Genomic DNA, 23,103 nt, shown 5'->3' with positions numbered 1-23,103 from the left:
CACACACACACACACATACACACAAACAGGGATGCAAGCTGTGAAAGTGAGGAAGGAAGGAAGGAAGGAAGGAAGGGGGGGGCAGGGAAGTAGAAAGAAAGGTGGAAGTGGGGGGAAGGGAGGGAGGAAGGAAGGAAAGAAAAGAAGGAAGGAGGAGAAAAGATATATTAAGTGCCATTAAACTTATGGGAAAAGAAAATTTTATCAGCACAATCCAGAGATAAATATAAAATCAGCAAGAAGGATGGATTGATTTTGAAACTGAACAAATATTTATTATGTGCTTGCTATACTCCAGGACAGGGGTTGCAAATTAAAAGCACATACAGGACCCAGGCGAGAAGGTGCTGATATAAAAGATTCAGGGCCCTCTGTCTTATTTACCCAAATGGAAGCACCCAGTTCTGCTGCATGAGAAAAACAGCAGGATGAATGTAACAAGCCATGTCATCGAAACTGAGTTCACAGTGTCAGGGACGGTGACTGTGCAAACTGCAGAGTATACATCCAGGGAGTATGTACATTTCCCGTGTACTAGCCACTAGGTCTGCTCCCTAGTTTGCTTTGGGCACACAGGGTGTCCATCCACTATATCCTTCAATTTTTCAAGAAACTCTGAAATGTTATGGAAAGTCTCTTTATGAATATCTGTTGGAAACTGTTCCAGTTACTATTTTTGCATTACAAATTAACTTAAAAAACTTATCCACTTACAAACAACCATTTTATTATTCTCATGGATTCTTTGGCTTAGAAATCACAGGCAAAGCGGGCTTGTCTTGTTTCGGCTCCACCATGTCTGAAGCCTCAGCTGGGAAGACTCAAAGGCTGAGGATTGGAAGCATCTAAAGGCCCACTTACTTATACATGTAGTTCCTGGGCTGGGAAGATCAGTGAGCAGAGTTGCCGCTTGAATCAAATACCCATTGCTTCCCCATGTGACCCGACTTCCTCACATCAGCAGCCTCCAAGTAGTGGGACTTCTTCCCCCGCAGAGCTTCAAGCACCACTATTCCTACAAACAAGGAGAAAGTTGCATGGCATTTTAGGACCCAGCCCTAGAATTCATGTGGTATCACTCCAGCCAGATTATATTGGTCAAAGCAGTCAAAAGCCCACCAGATTCAAGGCTTTGCCTTTTGATGGGGTAGTGACAAAGTTACACTCCAGAAGCGCACGCGGCTGGGAACTAGTGTTGCAATCATCTTTGGAAAATATAGTCTACTGCTGAAGTAGATAATTCAAAACTTTATTTTAAAAATGAGTTAAACACGGTGTATACAACACTGTATAAAGCCTATCTGCAGGCTGGACACAGCAGGAGTCACTGGTTCTCGATCTCTGCTTTAGGTGTAAGAATTCAGAGATGATTAAGATTTGGCTGCTCTGTTTCAGGAACACAATCTAGTATTGTGGATTCTTAGAACTTCTATAATTACATATTCACATTTTTTGTCCCCTTGTTGGAATCGGAGGGGAGTCTGTGGGGGTGTGCCAAGGGTAAGTGGCAGTGTGTCCGACCCCCCCATTCCCAGCCCCGAAGGTTTACTCTCCACTCCGAGGAGGGACGTTTGCATTTTTAAAAATGCTTTTGAGGTTCAAGGCCCTCATCTTCCTCCTTCCCCCTGTTGAAAAGCGCTATTCAAAACAGACCTTCATGTTGCAATGGCTACTTATGAATTCAGAGATCATTCCTACGAAATGTCACCAAAATTCATTTGCTTGTAAACATGAAGCTTCAGACCCAGAATAACCCATTCTCACCTCCCTCTATTTCTCATTCTATATGTTTGGAAATTGACATGAGGATTCAACAAACAAACAAAAAACAAACAAGTAAAAATTTAAATGGCACCCGGTAGCCCAGATAAGGACATGTGCTTTACAGTTTTATTATTGTTCTTTAGTCCCATTCATAGAAATAATAACTTTGGAAAAATTCTAGAGGACTTTCTTCTCATCTCTTTCTCCCCAGCCTCCATGATATGGAAGGATAAAGCTAAAAACCTCTGTCCCTCTTCTTACTTAATAAGGGAACTTTTGCTCTGATAAATACTGCTTCCTGTTGTTATTTTATTTACAACCTATTCACCGACTCACGTAATGTGCCTTGCAAGGTCTGGTCATTCCATACGGTGATTCAGAAGGTTATACCTGAAATATACCAGGAATTCTGTCCCCTTCACCATGATCCTGTATTCCAGGGTGTGGTATGCTGGGGAGGTTCAGGTTTATTGTCCAAGTGTTAGTTGTGTAAGCAAGGTGGCAGCCCCGGCAGCCCAACCTGGGCCCCTCAGCACTGGCGTGTGTCCAGGGAGGTGCGTGATCATAGCCTCTGTCTGAGCTCACCTTTGCAGGTAATGGGGCAGGTATGTGGCATTAAAGAGCAGAAAGGCCAGCGAGCGTTGGTAATTGTTTAACTCTTCCCGTGGCACACCTCTGAGTACATGGACCACACCTGCAGAGTTGGCAGGACGTGCTATGCATGACTGGACAGAGGTGCTGGGTACACTGGGAGCCAGGGTATGGCTTTAGGCGGGAGCCCAGGGTGGACGGGGTGCCCAGCCGCTGGCCTGCTTGAAATCTCAAGATTCAAGATGCCCGAGCTTGAGGGAGGCAGCTGCTCATTAGCTAGGTGAAATTAACCATTTGTGTCACTTTTTGGCACCTCTGTCTCCTCATCAGTATAGTCAGGGAATTAAGCATGTAATTTATATCTTTCAGCTCTGACATGTTCTAGTTCAGTGAGTCTCAAACTAGAGGACCCGTCAGAATCCCTTGGTAAGCTTTGATAAAACACAAATTGCTGGGACCTGCACCCAGAGTTACTGATTCAGACGGTCTGGGGTAGAGCCCAAGAGTTTGCACTTCTAACAAGTTTCCAGGTGTGGCTAAGCTGCTGGTTTGGGGACCACATTTGTAGAAGCACTATTCTGGCTATGATGCCTGCTATGCTTTGAGAGTCTTCCTGGGCCACCTTACATAGCTTCAGTGTGGTGTGATGAGGACTCCTTTGCTCAAGGAATAAATAAAGTTTTATTTCCTGAAGTTCCCCAACCCTTTCCTCTTGCTTCTCCCACTGGATTGACCATCTTGGAAACACCAGGGTTTGAAATGAGAAAATAAAATGAGATATAGTTCATTTGGTCAGGCCAAGGGGCTATATTTTACCCAGCTGTATGTATTGTGGCCTGCCTAGTACTGTTTCTTAAACACAAGAAGCACTTAAGTATTTGTTGAATGACAAATAGGCTTTGTGACATGTGTTCAAAACAGATTTATCTGCAGATTACAATCATCACCATCAAGGGGTCCCTGATACAAATCACGTAGGGACCAGAGCAGCAACGTGACAGTGTCAATCAGTTGTATGTAAGGCAACAGGGAATGGTGACGTCTGTGGTACAATCTCTAACTGTGCCATTGAAAAATGCTCCACATCATAGAGGCAAGAAGGAGGAAGAGTTACTGAACATGTGCTGGGCTTATTATTCAACTTGCATTGCCTTCATTTATATTGCTTACAATCTAATTTGAAATGCTTTCAGGGTGAACAATGTGACAGAGTCTTGGGAGTTATTTTTTGACTATACTCTGGGAGCTTATGGTATGTTGTTGTTTTAAATAGCTCCCAATGATTCCTGCCTTCTGGTATTCACACCTTTGTGTAAAACCCTACCTTTCAATGTGGACTCAACCAAGTGACTTGCCTCCAACAAATGGAATATGGGAAAGTGACGGGAGTAACTTTTGAGATTAAGTTGTGAAACACTGTGACCTCCAGCTCGCTTTCACTGTCTCTCTTGCTGGACTCTCTCTCTCTCTCTCTCATTGGCTTTCTGTCCATGCTGTTTGTGCTAAGGAAGCAGGAAAGACCCACATGGCAAGGAACTGAGGGCAGCCTGTCTCTAACTGCTGGCAGGAACTGAGGCCACACCCTCTAGACTGAGCTTGGAAGTGGATCCTTCTCCAGTCAGGCCTTCCAAGGAGACCATGAATAAGACTGATACCTTGAACACAGCCTTTTAAGAGACCCCAAGGCAAAGGAATACCAGCTGAGTGTTACCAAGATTCCTGAGCCACAAGAACCGAGTGTGATTTTTTATGCAACATGAGGTAACTAACACAAAGCTATTTGTTAACATCCGGTGTTTTTTAGGGTAGTTAGCAATAGCATTTGGAAAACTCAAATCATAAGACCACATTCAGTGGCGTCCAGGAGCTGGCTTGAACCAGCTCACGAGAGCTGATGTACACATCTCTTTCTAACTCCACATTCGGGGGAGTCATGGTAATAACCTGAGATCAGTGTGGTGGCAGTATTTACTCAATGGAAGTCAGCAGGCACTCCCATTTTGAGTTCCAGTTGACTAGCACACTGCTATACTTCAAAAGCCCTCCTAGGAGCTCTGAAGCTCTCTTTGTTTGTGGCGAACTTCAAAAGCCTGGTACATTAGCGTAATGGGTATCAGAAGTAGCTTCCTGCTGGTGGGTTTGGTGTTGTTTGAGCCACGTGGGTTGTGGGGAGATGCACTGCCAGACTCCCATCTGGCATGAAGCGGGTGGGTGAGTGTGCAAGCATTTGAATAACATCTTCAGCTTAGGACTACGAAAGGGTCCTAGCTCTAGCTGTCTCTAGAAGGATTCCGTTATCTGACTTGGCTTAAATTCTGCCATTGGAATATTTTTTTCCTCTGTTTCAAGTGAAATTTCTGCCCAAGGCTCTGCAGAAATATCTAGCAAAACAAAGAACTAAGTCAAGAATTCCTAGCCCTTGGTACTGGCTTGCAAATAGATATTTGTACTGGGGGCAAATTTCTCAGTAAGAATTGCTTTTTATTGTTGTGTGGTAACTGGGGTGGGGGGAGCTTTAGGGGGAGGTGGCTCACGTATTTCTAATTATTGGTAGTTATGTATGTTAATAAAGGAGGAATTAGTAGTTGTGAAAGATCAAATTGACTTAGGTCCCTTGGTGATATCAATCATCAGTTGCATCCGTAACACACAGATATTGCTATAAATCCTCATTTTACAGTTGAGGAATGTGGAGTGTAGGCAGGGTGGTCATCTAACTGAGTTTCTGAAGCTCACACGTGACAAAGTTAAAGGGCTCCAAATCAGCTCTGACCCCAAAGTCACACTTCTATCAAAGTCATGCCCTTCTGATAGAGTTCATCTTTGCCCTCTTTCTCTTTAAGGTTTTTAGGTTATAGTCTAAAAAACTTAGAGGGGAAATTCTAGAGAAGGAAACTCCACAGTCTCAAATTTCATAGCCTTCCCTGAGAGGAAATTCTCACTAACCTTGAGCTTCAGGGTCATCTGCTGTGGTTTAACATCACTTTTTTGTTTCTGATTAAAAGAGCAGCTCTGCTCAATGTCCTTTGTCTGTAATGCACTTAAAATGTCTCAATTTCCCATTGCTGCTACCTGAGAAACTGATTCCCCAAATAACAGTTCTTCCAAATTCACCTGATGTCAGTCCTCCTTAACTAATTGCTGCATCATTGCTTATAACATTATAAGGTTTTATTTTTAAGAAAATTTGGGCCTCAGCCCTAGTCAGTCTTCCCGTCTCAGAACACCCCAGAAGTATGATTGTAGCTGCTAATAACCAAAATTACTTAACTGTAGACGGTTTCAGCCAGGAACCAGCAGATGGTTGCCGGGGGAGGGGGCGTCATCATTTTAGGGCTTTTTGCTGTGTCTCTTCATCTCTTCTGTCAACCAGGTCTTGCAGAGAACATTCACTGAATTTCACGTGTGAGGCATTATAGCATAGATGTAGACAATCAATGTTCATATCATAGTTTTGTCTTTTACAACCTGTATAATCCTGGGCAAATTACTTAACCTCTCCATGTTTGTGCTTTCTTCATCTGTGCAATGGCGATATTAACACTGTCCACCTCCTAAGTCATTGTAAGCGTTAGATGAGTTAAGACATATGAAGTGCTTGGAATAGTGTCAAGCACACAGAAGTGCTCAATGAATGTTACTTATTACAGTTGGCGGGTCTGCTCTGCCCTGCTGCTTCCTGGAGGAGCCCACACCTGGTGGAAAACACGGACGTGTGCAGTCCTGCTTGCAGTCAACCTGCTTTTTAGTTCGTTCGGTTTGTCTTTCATATTCCAGGAGTATTGTATTAGCTAGCTCTGTCTGTGTAACAAATTTGCTCAAATTTAGCAGCTTAAAACAACATGTATTTTTATCTGACAGTTTTTGTCTGAAATCCAAGAGTAGCTTAACTGGGTGCTTATGGGTCTGGCTCTTTCATAAGGTCATAATCAAGCAGCCCCCTTGGGTCCACTCACCCAGGCTTGACTGGAGGAAGATCTGTCTCTAAGCTCACTCACATGGGTGTTGGCAGGCCTGTTCCTCACCATATGGGCCTCTGCTAGGTTGTCTGCATATCCTCATGGCGTGGCAGCTGGCTTGCCCCAGAGCAAGTAATGAGAAAAAGAGACAGAAAGAATATAACACAAAAGCCACAGTGTTTTTAAACCTGACATCAGAAGTGACTTTGACCGTAATCTATCCTCTAGGAGCATGCCATGCAGTCCAATACATACTGAAAGAGTGGAGAGTTAGGCTCCCTCTCTTGTGGGGACAAATATTAAAAAACATTGTATGTAGAGAAAAGGGAACCCTCCTGCACTGTTGGTGGGAATGTAAATTGGTACAGTCACTATGGAAAACAGAAAGGAGGTTCCTTAAGAAACTAAAAATAGAACTACCATATGACCCAGAAATCCCACTACTGAGCATATACCCAGGAAAAAAACATAATTCAAAAAGATACATGTACCACAATGTTCATTGCAACACTGTTTACAATAGCTAGAACATGGAAGCAACCTAAATGTCCACTGACAGATGAATGGCTAAAGAAGATGTGGTACATATATACAATGGAATATTAGCCATAAAAATAATGAAACTGAGCTATTTGTAGTGAGGTAGATGGACCTAGAGTCTGTCATACAGAGTGAAGTAAATCAGAAAGAGAAAAACAAATACCATATATTAATACATATATATGGAATCTAGAAAAATGGTACTGATGAACCTAGTGGCAGGGCAGGAATAGAGATGCGGACATAGAGAACGTACTTGAGGACACCGTGGGGGAAGGAGAAGCTGGGACATAGTGAGAAAGTAGCATTGACATATACACACTACCAAATGTAAAATAAATAGCTAGTGGGAAGCTTCTACAGAGCACAGGGAGATCAGCTTGATGCTTTGTGAAGGGGTGGGATAGAGAGGGTGGAAGGAGGGAGGCTCAAGAGGGAGGGGATATGGGGATATATATATACACATATAGCTGATTCGCTTTGTTGTATAGCAGAAACTAATACCTGTAAAGCAATTTACATACTGTAAAGCAATTATACTACAATAAAGATTAAAAAAAATTGTGAACATATCTTTAGAACCACCACCAGTGTCTTTCACAGTTCCAGAGACCCTGGGAATCTGAGAGATCAAGTGTACCTGGGAGACCAATTGCCAGATGAGGAAAGAGGGATCCAAGTGACTAGCTGGAAGTCACACAACTAGCTGGCCACAGAGATGGGCTCCCATTCCCCTTGTGTTGCTGTGTGCAACTGTGCTTAGCTCCCAAGTCATGTTTTCATAGACTATGGTATGTCCCAATGTCTAGGGAACTGAGAAATTAGAACTTGTGTGTGGTATATTGGTCAGTGCAAGTTCTTTAGACTTGCACTGACCAATATACCAATAACCACATGTGTTGTGAGTGATATGTGATATAAAATATGCATCAGATTTCCAAGACAGTATGAATAAAAGAATGCAAAGTATTTCATTAAGTATTTCTATATTGGTTACATGTTAAAATGATAATATTTTGGACATATTGAGTGAAATAAAATATGTTAAAATAAAATTCATTTTCCCTGTTTCTTTTTACTTTTTTTTAAATGTGGCTACTAGAAATTTTAAAATTATATCTATGGCTTGCATTATATTTCTTTTGCACAGTGCTGCTCTACGCTGGCCAAACCAACATCCTAATTTTCCATGTCTTTGATCTCCCCAGGTTGTGCCTACGCTTCCAGCCCTGTTTCTGGCCAAGGTGCTTGGGTCACAGCAACATAGGCTGCTCCAAGGTCCCTGCTCCCCCAGCTGAAGTGACAGCTGACTCTGCAGAGAGATTGTCTGTGATTTTATGAATCTGCTCTTTTAGATCCTTTTGAAGCATGTTAATAATTGAGAGTATCCTAAGCAACTTGTGGCAAAGGCTTCTGATGACATCTATGGTTTGATGAGCTTGAAACCTTCCCTGATGATTGAACTTCCACTTAAAGTCTGGCTTTCAAACTTCCACTTCCTCTTTTGAAAGATGATGGCAGACTGAGTAAGCCCGACTGGTTCCATTACATACTGTTCTTTGACTCATTTTTTTCTTTCTCTTTTCTTGCACTCACTTTTTTCTTAAAACTATGAGTCAGCATAGAAAAATTCAAGCCCAGATTTGGTCTTGAAGACTATTGTAAATAAAGTGACCAGTTACATCTCCCTGGTTGATCTGAATGTCTGGAAGATTGGTTAGAGAGGGGTGTTGAAAGATAGACAACACAGGGTGTCACCATTTATTGCACAGATTTTTAGCGCCATTTCCTGTAGAGCATTGTATTCAGGAGATCTGCTTGCTCAGGATTCTTGGTTGTAGTTTGTGCATGTCTGGGGAAGATAAATCTCTTTTGAATGTTGATTCAAAGTGGTTAGTTTGCACACTCTTTCCAAAGAGCTTCCAGCTTTGACTCCTTTCCTTGCAGTGATCAATGAGGGGGCTGTGAAGCCTCTTGCAGCCCTCTGCCCCCAGTCACCCTTCTTGTTGACATTCCAAACTGTTAAGCTCACAAATGTACTGGGAAGACAGTAGCTTGAGGACACTTATTCCCTAAGAGAGAATCCTTGACTTTCACGGTATGTGACTTTGTTATTTTCCCATCCTTGTAAGGGCTTGACATTGTTTCAGAAAATAGTGTTGAATTGGGGAATGTCGTTTCCAGTTGCTCTCTCCCTGACCCATGCCATCCAATGTCTTCATTCTCCTCAAAACCTTTTTTGGAATGAGGCAGGATATAAAAAATAAAATTGCCTCCAATGTAAAAAGAGGTTGAGTAATTGGAGAGTTTCTTCCCCCTCCAACACTTAAAGGAAGATAAAGACTGAAAAGAATAAAGCTGCTGTATTCTAGAGAAAAGAAAAAAGACCATTGAATAAACAAGGACCATTGGGTAAAATATGGTAAATTATGAGGGGCCAGTATTTGATGATTTATAATTGCGTCAATGCACAAATAAGTATTCCTCCCCCCACACACACCTTTTTATCTAATTGTGTGCAGCATAGAAATTCTAGAACACCAAGTCTTTATTACAACTGCCATTTGAAATTCTACAACAGTTGGATCTATCATCAATGACCCAATCCATATGGCTACAAGTGATGCTGAGATCTGCTGAGGAGAACTAGGATCAAACCAAGAATTATGTGAGTGTGAGTAAAAGGGGAATGAAGTAGGAAAGAGGAAAGATGGGTTGGGTCAGAAAAGACATCTACTCCCCACAGAATTTTCCGGAAGGTGGCATTTTTTAAAAAAATAAATTTATTTATTTATTTATTTGTTTGTTTATTTTATTGGCTGTGTTGAGTCTTTTTTTGCTGTGCGTGGGCTTTCTTTAGTTGCGGTGAGTGAGGGCTACTCTTCGTTGTGGTGTGCAGGCTCCTCATTGCCGTAACTTCTCTTGTTGCGGAGCACGGGCTCTAGGCGTGTGGGCGTCAGTATTTGCAGCACATGGGCTCAATAGTTGTGGCTCACGGGCTCTAGAGTGCAGGCTCAATAGTTGTGGCACACAGGCCTAGTTGCTCCGCCTCATGTGGGATCTTCCTGGAACAGGGATCGAACCCATGTCTCCTGCATTGGCAGGCGGATTCTCAACCACTGCACCACCTAGGAAGCCTGGAAGGTGGCATTTTGTAATAAGTTGGGATCCAGGTTATAAAAGCTTTTGGTTACAAAGGACAGAATCATGTCCATGTCAAGTAATGGAGGTTAGTGTTAAGTTACTATGGCAACAAGGCAGACATAAGCTAGTACCTCCTTTCAACTAGGACAGTAATTTTCAACTGGGGGGAGATTTTGCCTAGTGGGGGACCCTTGACAATGTTGTCTGGAGATATTTTTGATCGTCACAACTAGGGAGGATGCTGCTGGTATCTAGTGTGTAGAAGCCAGGGATACTGCTTAGCATCCTACAATACCCAGGACAGCTCCTTACAATGAGGGATAATCCAGCCCCAAATGCCAAGAGTGCTGATGTTATGAAACTCTGAATAGGGAAAGAAATGCCCCCTCCCTACTATTCCTCCCCTTACCTGTGCTCTGGAGGACTCTGCGTATAAAAGATTAGAAAGCAAAGACAATGAATGTTGTTTGAGGTTTTGCTTCTTCCACATTCATAAGACAGTTCTTTACTTGATTGAACACAAGGGGGTTTATAGACAAGGAAGCTAACGAGACAGCCAGCAGTGCTGTTGACTATAACACTGATGTGTAGATTCAGAGAACAGACATTGGGTTTTAATGGAATTTCACCTGGAAACAGTCATGCAAAGACAGCATTATTAAGCACTATAACTGATAGACAAGGACAAGACTCCCTCATCCCTAAAGATCGGAAGTTGAGTGGAGACCTTCCTGCCTGGGATGGTTAGGGGATGCCCACAGGGCGTGCAGGCAGGGAAAGAGGTCCTGGAGAGATGTCCCCCACTCTGCTGGTGATGTCAGCTCTTGATCCTGTTTCACAAGATTTTAGAAATGACTCAGTAACACACTCTACAGAAAAATAGTGATGCATCATCCTAAAACACCTCAAAAAACAACACTGTCCGTGACATTATTGCTTACTATACTACTATGACCATCATTTTGTAATGCTTGTGTGTACCCTGCCCCTTGCAGATCCACCAGCCACTTTTTCTGCCCTGCTCTGCATCACTGGGGGCTGACCCTTACTGACAAAGTCATGGGAATTCCCTTTTTCTCTAGCTGCTACCTGGCTCAGCTAATGCAGGTGCTGGCAGAACAACAGTGTAAGAAGAGAGAGAAAGCTGGATACTACCACCCCAGCCCTACCCAGCCTTGGCATCACTTTCCCACCAGTGGCTCTGGGCCTCCATGATTATGGGTCCTTTGTGGCTCCAGTTCTCCCTGGGTTCTGCTAATCCTGCTTTCCTTCCTTTGCCCTTCAGGTCAAGGAGTGGTAATGGCTTCTGGCTACTACTAGTCTGAGTTGATTGACATCTTCTGTGACTTCCGTTCAAATTATCCACATGTCATAGAGCAATGGGAACCCTCATGCATTGTTGGTGGGAACACAAAATAGAGCTTTGAAAGACAGGCAGTTTCTCACAAAGGTCAACGTAATCTTACTGTATAATTCAGCAGTCATGCTCCTAGATGCTTACTCAAATGAATTGAAAACTAATGTTCACACAAAAACATGGACATGAATGTTTGTAGCAGTTTTATTCATAATTGTCAAAAATTGGAAGCAACCAAGATGTCCTTTATAAGTGACTGCATAAACAAACTATTACATCTAGACAATGAAATATTATTCAGTGATAAAAAATGAGCTAGGTCATAGAAAGAGATGGAGGAAACAAATACATACTAGCTAAGTGAAAGAAGCCAATCTGAAAAGGTTACTCTATGATCCTGATTATGTGACGTTCTGGAAAAGACAAAATTATACAGACAGGAAAAAAATCAGTGTTTGCCAGAGGTGCAGGGCAGAGAGGGAGGGGTGACCAGGTGGAACACAGGAGTTTTTAGAGCAGTGAACTATTCTGTAGGCTACTGAAATAGTAGATACTTGTCACTATGCAGTTGTGAAAATTCATAGATGATTCAACACCTGTTGGTGAACCCTAATGTTAACTTTGGACTTTAGCTAATAATGATGCATCAGTACTGGCTCATCAGTTATAACAAATGGACCACACTAACGCAAGATGTTAATAACAGCAAAGGCTGTGCCGGGCAGTGGGGGTATGTGAGAATTCTCTATACGTCCAGTTCAATTTTTCTGTAAACTTAAGACTACTCTAAAAAGTGAAGTCTACTAATTAAAAGTGTATTAATAAATATGTGTACATATACATACACATATGTATATATATAATAGAGTGAATATATGTAAAGTGATATTTACAGAGACATATGCATATGTATATACATGCAAATAAGGTAAAAAAAAAACCTACCCATATCTCTGTACATAGCTCCATATTAATTTTTTTTCAGTTAAATGCTTTCCAGAAAACTTCTGTTTCCTACCCAGTCCCAGACTGTTGTCACTTGCATCAAAAAGGCACTGTGAAAATAAACAAAGCGGATAAGATGATGACATTATCACAACATTTTTGTTCATAATATGCATGTGGGAAGCCAAAATATTAATGGCTCTTCATTTTACCAATGCCTAAACTTTAACTGGTATATAACTCTTTGTTTCCCTGACAATATCTGGACTTTAGAAAACAAAGAGTGACCTACTTTCCTGGATGTAATTATTAACAGAACTCCATTTTACTCTCAGAAGTGTCCTGGTTTGGGCAATAAATTATATTATTGTTGTACCTCTAAGCCTTTTCTGGGGAGAGAAGAGAAGTTGCAAAATACCATGAATGGAGTCGAGTCATATTTACCCTAGTTTGTCTGTGTGGACACTGTCTGGGGCTGATAGACTAGACTGAGAACAAAGGTGTGTATGCAAGGACCCAATGTTCCCCAAACAAATGGCTTTAACAGATGCAACTACAAACTAGATTTTTAAATGACTGAATGCAATTTCTGTGGTTAAAAAAAAAATGTCAGCTTACATAGAATAAGGATTTGCGAAAGTTGGACCTCAGACCATGTGAGATCCTCAAGAACTTGGACCACAGAGGCGTGAAGTCGGGGGCTCTGGGAGGCCAGCTGTGTGTTGCCCTTCCTGTGCGTGAGGCACAGAGAACAGAGGCCTGACTTCCACGCCTATGTAGCTGCAAGGCGGCCCCAGAAGCCAGTTTTCTGACTTCCAGGACAGGGGCCGTCCAATTACCTTCTATTTTTATTCACTCATTTAAAAAATGCTCTAGCTAGACACTGTATTGAAAATACAGTGGTGAATAAAACAAGAAAAAATTATATTCTAGTGGGAAGAGACAACCAATAAAAAGTCATGAAATCAGTGAAATGTTCATATGATGGTAAATGCTATGAAGAATATAGATGGAAAATTTTCTGGACAGGAAAAAGGGAGGCTTTCTCTCAGGAGATGATGGTTCAGCTAATTCTGAAGAGGACAGAGAGATAGGCATGTGAAAACTTGGAGATTCATTCACTTGAACCTCACTTGAATGAGTGAAACTACTGAATAAACAGTGTTTCAAGGAAATACAATTGTTGAATGATTTTTTTTTTTTTTTTTGATAAGAGAAAAAGAACTCAGCATTCTAAGTAGTATTCGTGGGTACTCCAAGCCCTAGAAAAGAACTGCTGTCTTGCTAGCAGTTGTTTGTTACTGACTGGTAATTGTCACCATCATAATGTATCTCGAAAATTAAGCTAAATTATTGCCTCATCTCCCCCACTCCAGGGCTCTCCCAGCTTGTTCCAGTCACTATGCTGCAGAACAAATTACCCTAAAACTTAGTTGCTTTAAACAATGCAACACTTATTTTGCTTGTGATTCTGTAATTGGAGCAGGGCTCTCTGGGAATAGCTCATCTCTGCTCTACTTGCTGTTAACTATGGAAACTCAAAAGAGGGGTCCTGGAAGCACTCAAGGTGTTTATCATTACATGTCTGGCAGTTGGTACTAGCTCTTAGCTGAGACCCTAGCTGATGCTGTTGGCCAGAACACCTGCATGTAGCCTTCCCATGTGACCTGGAATTCCTCACAACATGGAGGCTGGTGAGCCTGCTGAGAGCAGGTACCAGTGAAAGCTGTATTGCTTTTGATGACCTAGCTTCAGGAAACATATCACATCACTTCAGCAGTCCTCTACCAGTCACAGCAGTAGAGAGCCCATCCAGATTTAAGGGAAGGGAACATAGATCTCATCTCTCGTTTGAAGTCACAGTATAAGAAGAGCATGTGGATGGAATACATTAGCGCAGCCATCTTTGGAAAATACAATATTCCATAAAGTTCTATTCTTTGAGCTTCTTATCCTTCTATTCTCCCAACTTTCCTCTTGTTTATTCACTGCAGAAGCTCAAAAGAGCACAGTGGGCACTGCAGGGGGTGGAGAAATGAAAGAAACTGAGTGGGAAAGCCCAAAACCCTCATGGGTGACCAGGTAGACAGGAGAGCCTGAAGACATTTATTAGTAACCTTTGTCCTGTGTCTCAGTAATAGGTATTTAATTAAAATGAGTCATTATCAAATAAGTTTGGAAAACTTTGGTTTAGAGAAAGTAAAATCACTTTCTATGTTTCCTACCTCCTTAGAAACTTTACCATTTGTATGTTCCTTCTAAGAGGGAGACATCTCAGGACATTTTTCCCATCTTTTTGGCCCAGGGAACTCTTTCTTCATGCAGTCCTTGAGAAGCTCACGGAACCATTTAGGAAATTACATTTAGCCAATTTGTCCTAAGAGAGCTTATAGTAGACCCAGAGAGTGGGACTTTTCATGGGTTTATGAGGGGATGGAAAAATTCTTCTCCAGGCTGAAGCTGTGAAAGGAATGTAATGTCTGCTTTTCAACGCTGGTTGGCAGGATGTTGTACCCTATGGCACCTGAATGAAATAGCTGAGCTGAGTGTGTTCAATAAACATGTTGTTTCTGTTATGCCAGAATGCAAAACCAGAGCCCATTACCATGAGTGCTTCAAGGGGCTGCCACGGATGGAACCTTTCTGGGGAAAGGCTGGTTCGTCCACAAGTGACTTGGGATGTGATGAGCGGCAGGAAGCTGAGACGGGGCTGACTGAGCTCAGCTTTGCTCTGCCTCATTTGATGAAGTTTGTTACCTGAGCGTGATGAGAGGAGGCAAAGGAAAATGTCCTCCAAGACCACAGAAACTCACACAAGGATTGTAGGTTAGAAATCTAGACCAACCTCAGAATGCCAAGATTCCATTTAAAGAAAAGGGAAATACAGCTGTTGAAATTAATGAGAAACACAGATATTCCATGGGAGTTCGGAACCTGGAAATCAGCGAGGCCAAGAAAAGATCTAGAGGGACATGACAGAGGGCAGATTTCAGAGGAGTTTGCAATATGATATTCGAGTGGAAAGGTGCCTGGTTTGCTTTCAGCAGCAGGAGGAAAATCTCCATTCCACACCTACAAAAAGAATGTTTTTACTCTTGGGATCCTGGTGAGGCCTCATCTTTGAGTTTGGCACCTTGCTAAAGTAGGGGAGTAGGTGACCCCACTACAATTTCAGCAAGAGACAGAGGAATGCCTTTGGGCCTGGATACACTGATTAAAGAAATCAAATCCTTTTGGCCTTCTGGGCATCTTAACTCCCAATGATTTCCTTAGGATACATTTAGAAAGACTATGAAAACCCTGGAAGATTCCAAGGGAAATGTTTCTGCCACAAGTATATGAAGATTGAAACAGCCAAGGAAGGAAGGAGATTTACTCTTGGAAGAGTGTGGAATTTCAGAGACCAGAGAAGACATTCCATCCTCAAGATGCACTAAGCTTTGTCCGAGGCCTCTCGTTGACTGCTGGGACACGTCCCACCTCTGCACGCTTCAGATAAGCTTCAGGACTTGAGTGTTTGATGATCTTTCAAAAACCATGAATCCTTCCTGACGCTGGCAAGGAAGCTTGGAAAAGATGAGATACCATATGTTATTTAATAGCGAACGATTGTTATGTAGTGTTTTCCTTCTTTCAGTCAGATAAAGAAAAAAATGTTTAAAGAATGGACTGTATTAAACAAAAGTTATTTACACTTAGGCAAAAGTTTCTGATTTGGGTAAATCCTCACTACAATCAGGATCTTAATGAGGCCTGTAAAATTTCTAATATAAATTAGAAAACCTCCTCAAACAATAAAATAATAAGATTTCTTACTTTTGTCCTCTCTAGATTAGCTCAAATGATTTATTTTCAACATCCTAGTTTCATATTGTTCAGTTCTCTCTCTTTTAATTTCCTACACCCTTTTTAATTTCTTGTTTTTTTTCCTCTTTCTCCACTTCCTCATCCTCCCCCCCAACACCCCTTCCTTTCTTTATACAGTTGTCCCTCAGTGTACTCTGGGGTTGGTTCCAGGACCCTGCGTTGTGGGTCCTCCAGCCTCACCGTCAGCCCTCTGCATCATGGTTCCATATCCACGATTTCGTATCCGTAGTTTCATATCCACAGTACAGAGGGCCAGCTGTACTTGTCACTTCTCTCTTCACTTTCTCCTCCCACTCTAGGCTATCCTCTTTTTATTCAGCTCTTTTTTCTTCTAGTTGTTTCCCTTTTTCTTATCTCCTTAGTTATAAACTACGCTTTATAAGCATGAAATTTCTTCTTCAAAAGAATTTTCTAGCAATTATCTTCCCATTCTGCAAGCATCTTGTGTGTAAGATGAAATTACCTTCTGAGGTCAGGTATTTTCTCCGTGAACTATTTGGTGTTCAGTCCAAATTTGGAAGGAGGAAATTGATGTTTATTAATTGATTTATTTAAAAATTACTGAATGCTCTGTAGGTGTTCAGAAGAAACATAAAGATTGCTCTCCTTTTCTCTAAGAGCTTATCAGCTGGCAGAGTTCATTAAACCCAAATGAGAATACAATGAGATGTCTTAAGGACAGATACAGATCACAGCTACGGTAGAACAGAAGTGAGAAAGATTTTTCCCAATGGGATACTGAGAGACAAGATTTGAAGTATGTTTTAAACAAATGATACACTATAATATGGGACCTGTTTGGAAATTATTGGGCAGGAAGGGAAGGAGTGATGAATGGTGTTGGAGAGGGTGGCTGGGGCCAGTGGAGGGGACTTTAAGTATAATAAGAGGTAAAGTATATGGAAATAACAGCACACACGTTGGAATCACATAGAACTGAATTTAAATCCAGGCTTCTCCACACACTGGCTGAGCTATTTGGTTCAGCTTGTTTCTCATCTTTAAAATGAGGTTAATTAATATCACCTACACTTCACTGTTCTGAGAACTAACATTAAAAATTAAATTAGGTGAAGAATGAAAAATCCTTTGCATAATTTATATTTGGTAAAGCTTCTAATACATGACAGCCATTATTAATATTATCACCCAGAAAGGAAGCACATTCATTATTGAGAAGAAAGAGTGGGCTTTCAAATCTTCTTTAGACAATGTATAGATGTCCGTGGAAGTAAGCGAGGTGATACCTGTATACATAAGCATATACATGTACTGTTGATCCTTGAACAATGTGAGGATTAGGGGCACCTACTCCCACACAGTCAAAAATCCACACATAACTTTATAGTCAGCCCTCTGTATCCACGGTTCTGCATTCACAAATTAAATCAGCCATGGATCTTGTGGTACTGTAGTATTTATTTAAAAAAATCTGCATATAACTGGACCTGCACAGTTCTACCCTGTGTGGGTCAAGGTTCAGGTATATAATAAATTGCATTGTTAGTCCCAATTCTCTACTCTTTTCTACATCCATGCTCTTCACCACGTATGCAGTGCCCTCCTATTCAGGATGCCTGTAATTCCCACCTATTGAGATATGCCATAGTCAATGAGATTGGTATCAGTTACGACATAAGCAGAGTCTTGAAAAGTATTTGTGTGTTTGGGTTTGCTTGCTCTTTCCCTTCTGCCATCTTCACGAGAAGAACATGCCAGGCCAGCCCAGAGGATCCCAGGAGAAGTATGGAAGTAGGTACCTTCTTCTTCTTCTTCAAGTATGCAGAAGAAGACACCTTCTTCTTCTGCACACTTGGTACAGACACCTTCCATAACTCAATGGAGACAAAAAGAACTACCCAACCAAATACAGCCTAGATCAACCAACACTTCAACAGCTTGTAGATATAACAGGGAAGAGCAAATTCTGACTCCATGTTGGTTCTGTTTCTTTTACTTTAACCTTTGCTTTTTGTTGCTTTTGTTATTATTATAATCACTGCTTATAGCTATAGGCATACGTAATGGCCTGCCCCTGGGAACCCTGCTCCTCTGCCTGACTGTTAAACTAAAAGGATTTTGTTCAGCTCACAGAGAGACACTCTGACCCTGCCCACCTGTGAATGGCTCTAGAAAAGAAGAAATTAACACATCCCCTCTCCATGTGGGCTGAGAGAGGAGATTTTACAAGACAAAGGCTTTTTTGCTTCACTTCTTCACCTCCTCCCTGTTTCTGTTCTATAAAAGAAACTAGCATCCAGACCCTGATAAGACGGTTTTGGGGGACACTAGTCCACCATCTTCTTGATCTGCAGGCTTTCCGAATAAAGTCGTATTCCTTGCCTCACACCTCATCTCCTGATTTATTGGCTTGTTGTGCATCAAGCAGAGCAAGCTTGGACTTGGTAACACAGATGTGTTGTAATCCACTGAGTGTGAATGTGACTTTGTTATGGAGCATTATTGTGACTGTAGATAACTGACACATATGAAATATATATGTATATGTTTATACATACATGAAATATATATGTATGCATATATATGTGTAAGCCTCAAAAACTTTAATTATAATATTTTATTTCCTGCTGTAGATAATTACTATACAGTATCATGAACCTTAAAACTTATTTTAAAAAATGTATTTTCCCAAGATAGTAACCTGTATGTTTATAGGATCCTTTCTTGTAGGTAATAAACATTTACAACTCAGTGATTTTTGAAGAGGCATTTATTTGCCTTGGGAAGGCTGGGATATCATTTGCATAGCCTTCTACCGGGTCAAGGTCATTGTGTTGGATTCAGTATATTTCGGAGACTATAATGGTGACATTCAAACTGAGCAAGAGCAAGTTACCACTGCAACACATTTTCTGCTGTGAACCTTTAGCTCCTTTCTAAATTCCAACAGAACAGAAATAATGGCATTCAATTCAATGGGATCTCATCTTAATTTCCACTTATAGAGAGAATTCTAGGTATCAAAATATTACTGTAAACGTGGCTCCAGAATCAGCAATATAGTTGCCAGATTTTCTCATCAGAATTCACTCAAAGGTACATGAAGATTGGCAATGTCATGTCACAAATGGTACAGGAAGTAGCAGGGAAAGAAAACACAGGAAGAACAGTCTGAAGCATCAGAGGGAAAGGTGTAAGAGGGCAAAGAAGGGGCTTTGTTAAATTCTGGGCAGTTTTGCAGCAGATTAGATGGAGGTACTGGATGAAAGCTTATAAGAAAGTATTTAACCATTAAATGAATCTGTACAGGAAAATCATTCAGAATAGTCCCTGGCATAGAGTTAGCGCTCAAGAAATATTGAAACATTTTGTTTCAAATATTTGAAACAAAGCAAAATAAAAATTAAATCCCCTAGAACAGGGGTCCCCAACCCCCAGGCTGTGGACTGGTACCAGTCCACGATCTGTTAGGAATTGGGCTGCGCAGCAGGAGGTGAGCAGCAAGCGAGCAAAGCTTCATCTGCTGCTCCCCATCACCTCCCATTGCTCCTCATCACTCCCCAGTGCTTGCATTACCTCCTTTTCCATCCCCCACCCCTGCTCCAGTCCATGGAAAAATTGCCTTCCATGAAACTGGTCCCTGATTCCAAAAAGGTTGGGGACCACTGCCCTAGAAGTTACCCTTGAAAATAAGTACTTTCTCTTTGTATTTTAACATATGAAATAAACCTTTATTATATTCACATGCCTTTAAGGGCATGAAATTTTGCAGATTAAACACAAGTGCACAGTCATTATCATTTAGCCAAATGATCCTTAGACTGATGGTGAGTACAGAAAGATATTTTCTATTTCTTCTCTTTATTCTTCTCCTCCTCCGTGTTTAGCATTTTGACAATTACTACTTGTGGGACACTCTGCCACTTACATGGAAGACAAAAAGAGGTAAAGTTGTTTCCTGCCCTCTTGGAGCTCAGACTCTAGTTGAAGCCATGAGACGCAGATGTGTGCTAACCACACAGTCAAGAGTGTCACAAAGGACAAATGAGTAACAGAGCTATCGCTTCCAAAGAAGGAGAAATTGTAAGAAATGGAAAGGGTGTTTCTCATATGTTGTACGATTAAAAACTTTTGGGAGGCATGGCAGAAAGAAACCAGGTTGGGAGTTAGTTACTTGCTTTCTAATTAAGAATATAGTGGGAGATTGGTTCAAGATGGTGGAGTAGAAGGATGCGTGCTCACTCCCTCCTGCGAGAGCACCAGAATCACAACTAACTGCTGAACAATCATTGACAGGAAGACACTGGGACTCACCAAAAAACACCCCACATCCAGAGACAAAGGAGATGCTGCAATGAGATGATCATTTTCCCTGGGAGAAGCCAGCTGCCATGTCATGAGGATGCTCTAGTAACTCAATGGAAAGGTTTACATGGTCCACGTAAGAGGAACTGAGGTCCTCTGCCAACAGACATGAGTGAACCATCTTGGAAGCAGATCCTCCAGTCCCAGTCAAGCCTTCAAATACTCTAGTCCTGCTCAACATCTTGACTGTAATCTCATGAGAGACCCTGAGCCAGAATCACCCAGCTAAGCCAAAACCAAATTCATGACCCTTAAAGAAATGAGGTAATAGATATTTGTTGTTTTCAATTGATAATTTTTGGAATAATTTGTTATACAGCAATACATAGCTAATACAGGCATACGTTATTCGAAAAAAAGAATATAGTAGATTGAAGTATGGTTCTCAGCCCTCTGGAGGAACTCTTTGCTTCCCATAAGTACATTAATGTGATGGCAGAACAGGAATATCTTGGATTTTGTGACAATTACATTCTGTTTTTGCCACTTGGACACCTAGAATCATATTTGTGGCCAAATCCAGCCACTGTTTAGATTCTATTGTATTTATTTTCTATCCTCTTGTCTTATATCTGTAGATTACCTTAAATTCTTAGTTGCAAGATATAGAATGAATAACTATCTAATGAAGGATATAACAAAGTCACTTTTCTTCCTCTCCTCTCAGTTTTCTCAATTATAAGATGAAAAGCTTAGGTTAAGTTAAACTGAGTTTATTTTTTCTTGATGCTAGTGCTTTAAGATTACATGAAGGAAGGCAAGATTGTCCAGGAATGAAGGGTAGATTAATTCAGTCCATACTTAAATGTAGTAGACATGGAGACTTCCTATGTAAGAGCATAAATGACTTGATTTAAAACCATGAGCAAAGTCAATATATAAGTGGGTCTCAATTGTAAACATATACTCCAGACTAGAAATTCTCAAAACAAGACATTTATTTGGTTCTAAGAATGAGTGAGCATATAAATGCATAAATAAATAAATGCCCTTATGTGGTGTGTGTGTGTTTGTGTACAATACATCAAATTTATAAAAATATTTACTGTGGGACATCAAATTAATAATATATTTCAATTGGAGAAGCTTTAAAAAAACTGGCAGTTTTAAGTTTTTATTGGTTATATCAAGCATATATAATCTTAGAGAAAAAAAATAACGTCTTTACTCCTTATGTAAAAACAAACCAACAAAACCCTAAAGGATGATCCAGTCTTGTATCCTTATCTATCGTTCTTTGAGAGCCAATAGGGGAAGTTTGACAAATGGAAGTGTCTGGTTCTTCTTGGTGGATTTCTTCTGGTAGGGCAGAGGTGGGGAGGGAAATGAGAGGTGAAGACTGTGGAGAGGAGAAACTTCACCTAATGATTTGGTAACAATGATAATGATGGACATTGTGAAGAAATTACTGGGGCTGCAGAGCTGGCAAGTTTCTGAGCTGTTGTCATGACAGCTTCACTGCAGATTCTGGGGAAAACACATTTCTGGCCTTTATTAGTTTAATTTCAATTACACTTAGCCTGATGATCTGAATATAAGCTAAAAGGTTTTTTTTTTATATATTGGAGTAAAAATGCAGAATTGCTAAAAAATAGGGAGGCATAAATTAAAGGTCATTGGAAGGGAGAGAAGCAAATAGAGGTTTTACTCTGACATCTGACTCCAACTTGATTTTACTTGTAAATGATTTGGATAATCAAGTTCTTAGCACAAAATCAAATTCACAATGACAATAATCACAACTGAAATGTCTAAATCAACTAAGGAAGTGTACTTCTAAGCAAAGATTATGGAATTTATTCCTGTAGGCATTAACTAACTTTAATTATTACAGATAAGAATGTCAAGTGCTCCTCTGTTGATAAATATTTCATAACTCCAAATATATCACTTCCTTGGAACAAAAAGATGATGACATGTTTGAGACAGGAAAGACTCTTTGATTACTTTGAGTAGAAACCCTGAACTGAGGTTTTGTTAGGTCCAGGAAAAGTATCACCTTTCTGAACAAGAACATTACAGAGAAGCAACGTTTTAACTGCATCAACATTTATGTTGAAAGGGGTTGTGCTTTAGAAACTTTAACAGGTGTTTCCATAGCTTTGGTTCTTAGCAATAAATGAAAATAGTGTCAGTGGGGAGGTGAGCAGTGATGATGTTCTACACCTTTAGTCATCTTTGGTTTTGGAATTTATTGCAATTTTTTTCAGTAAAATTGTATTTTATTTAAGCTAGTACTTAAAATTTTTTGCAAGCCTCAGTAAGCAGTGAATGCCGAGTTTCCAGAATTACCAAGGGACAAAAGACAGGCAGCGTGATATTGCTAAATAGTATATTCATAGGTTACAGCTTATTAAATATGCTGATTTCAACTACTGAGTACTGGAAACATTCAAGGCAGGAAGACATGTATGTGTTTTAAGACCCAAATTATACTCCATCCTCATTTTATCTTCAGTGATACCACTATTCTAAGAGATGTTCAAGCAAGGAGTTATTTAATCTCTCTGTATGGCCAAAGGCCCACAATAAAAAATCCAAGGAATTCAGATTACATCACTGTTTTGCAGTGAATCCCATCCCCTGATGATCCCTCTGACGCTGCCTCTC

Source organism: Hippopotamus amphibius, chromosome 12 (genome assembly GCF_030028045.1).
Source record: "Hippopotamus amphibius kiboko isolate mHipAmp2 chromosome 12, mHipAmp2.hap2, whole genome shotgun sequence".
Lineage (NCBI taxonomy): Eukaryota > Metazoa > Chordata > Mammalia > Artiodactyla > Hippopotamidae > Hippopotamus > Hippopotamus amphibius.
This window is presented reverse-complemented; position numbering follows the sequence as displayed.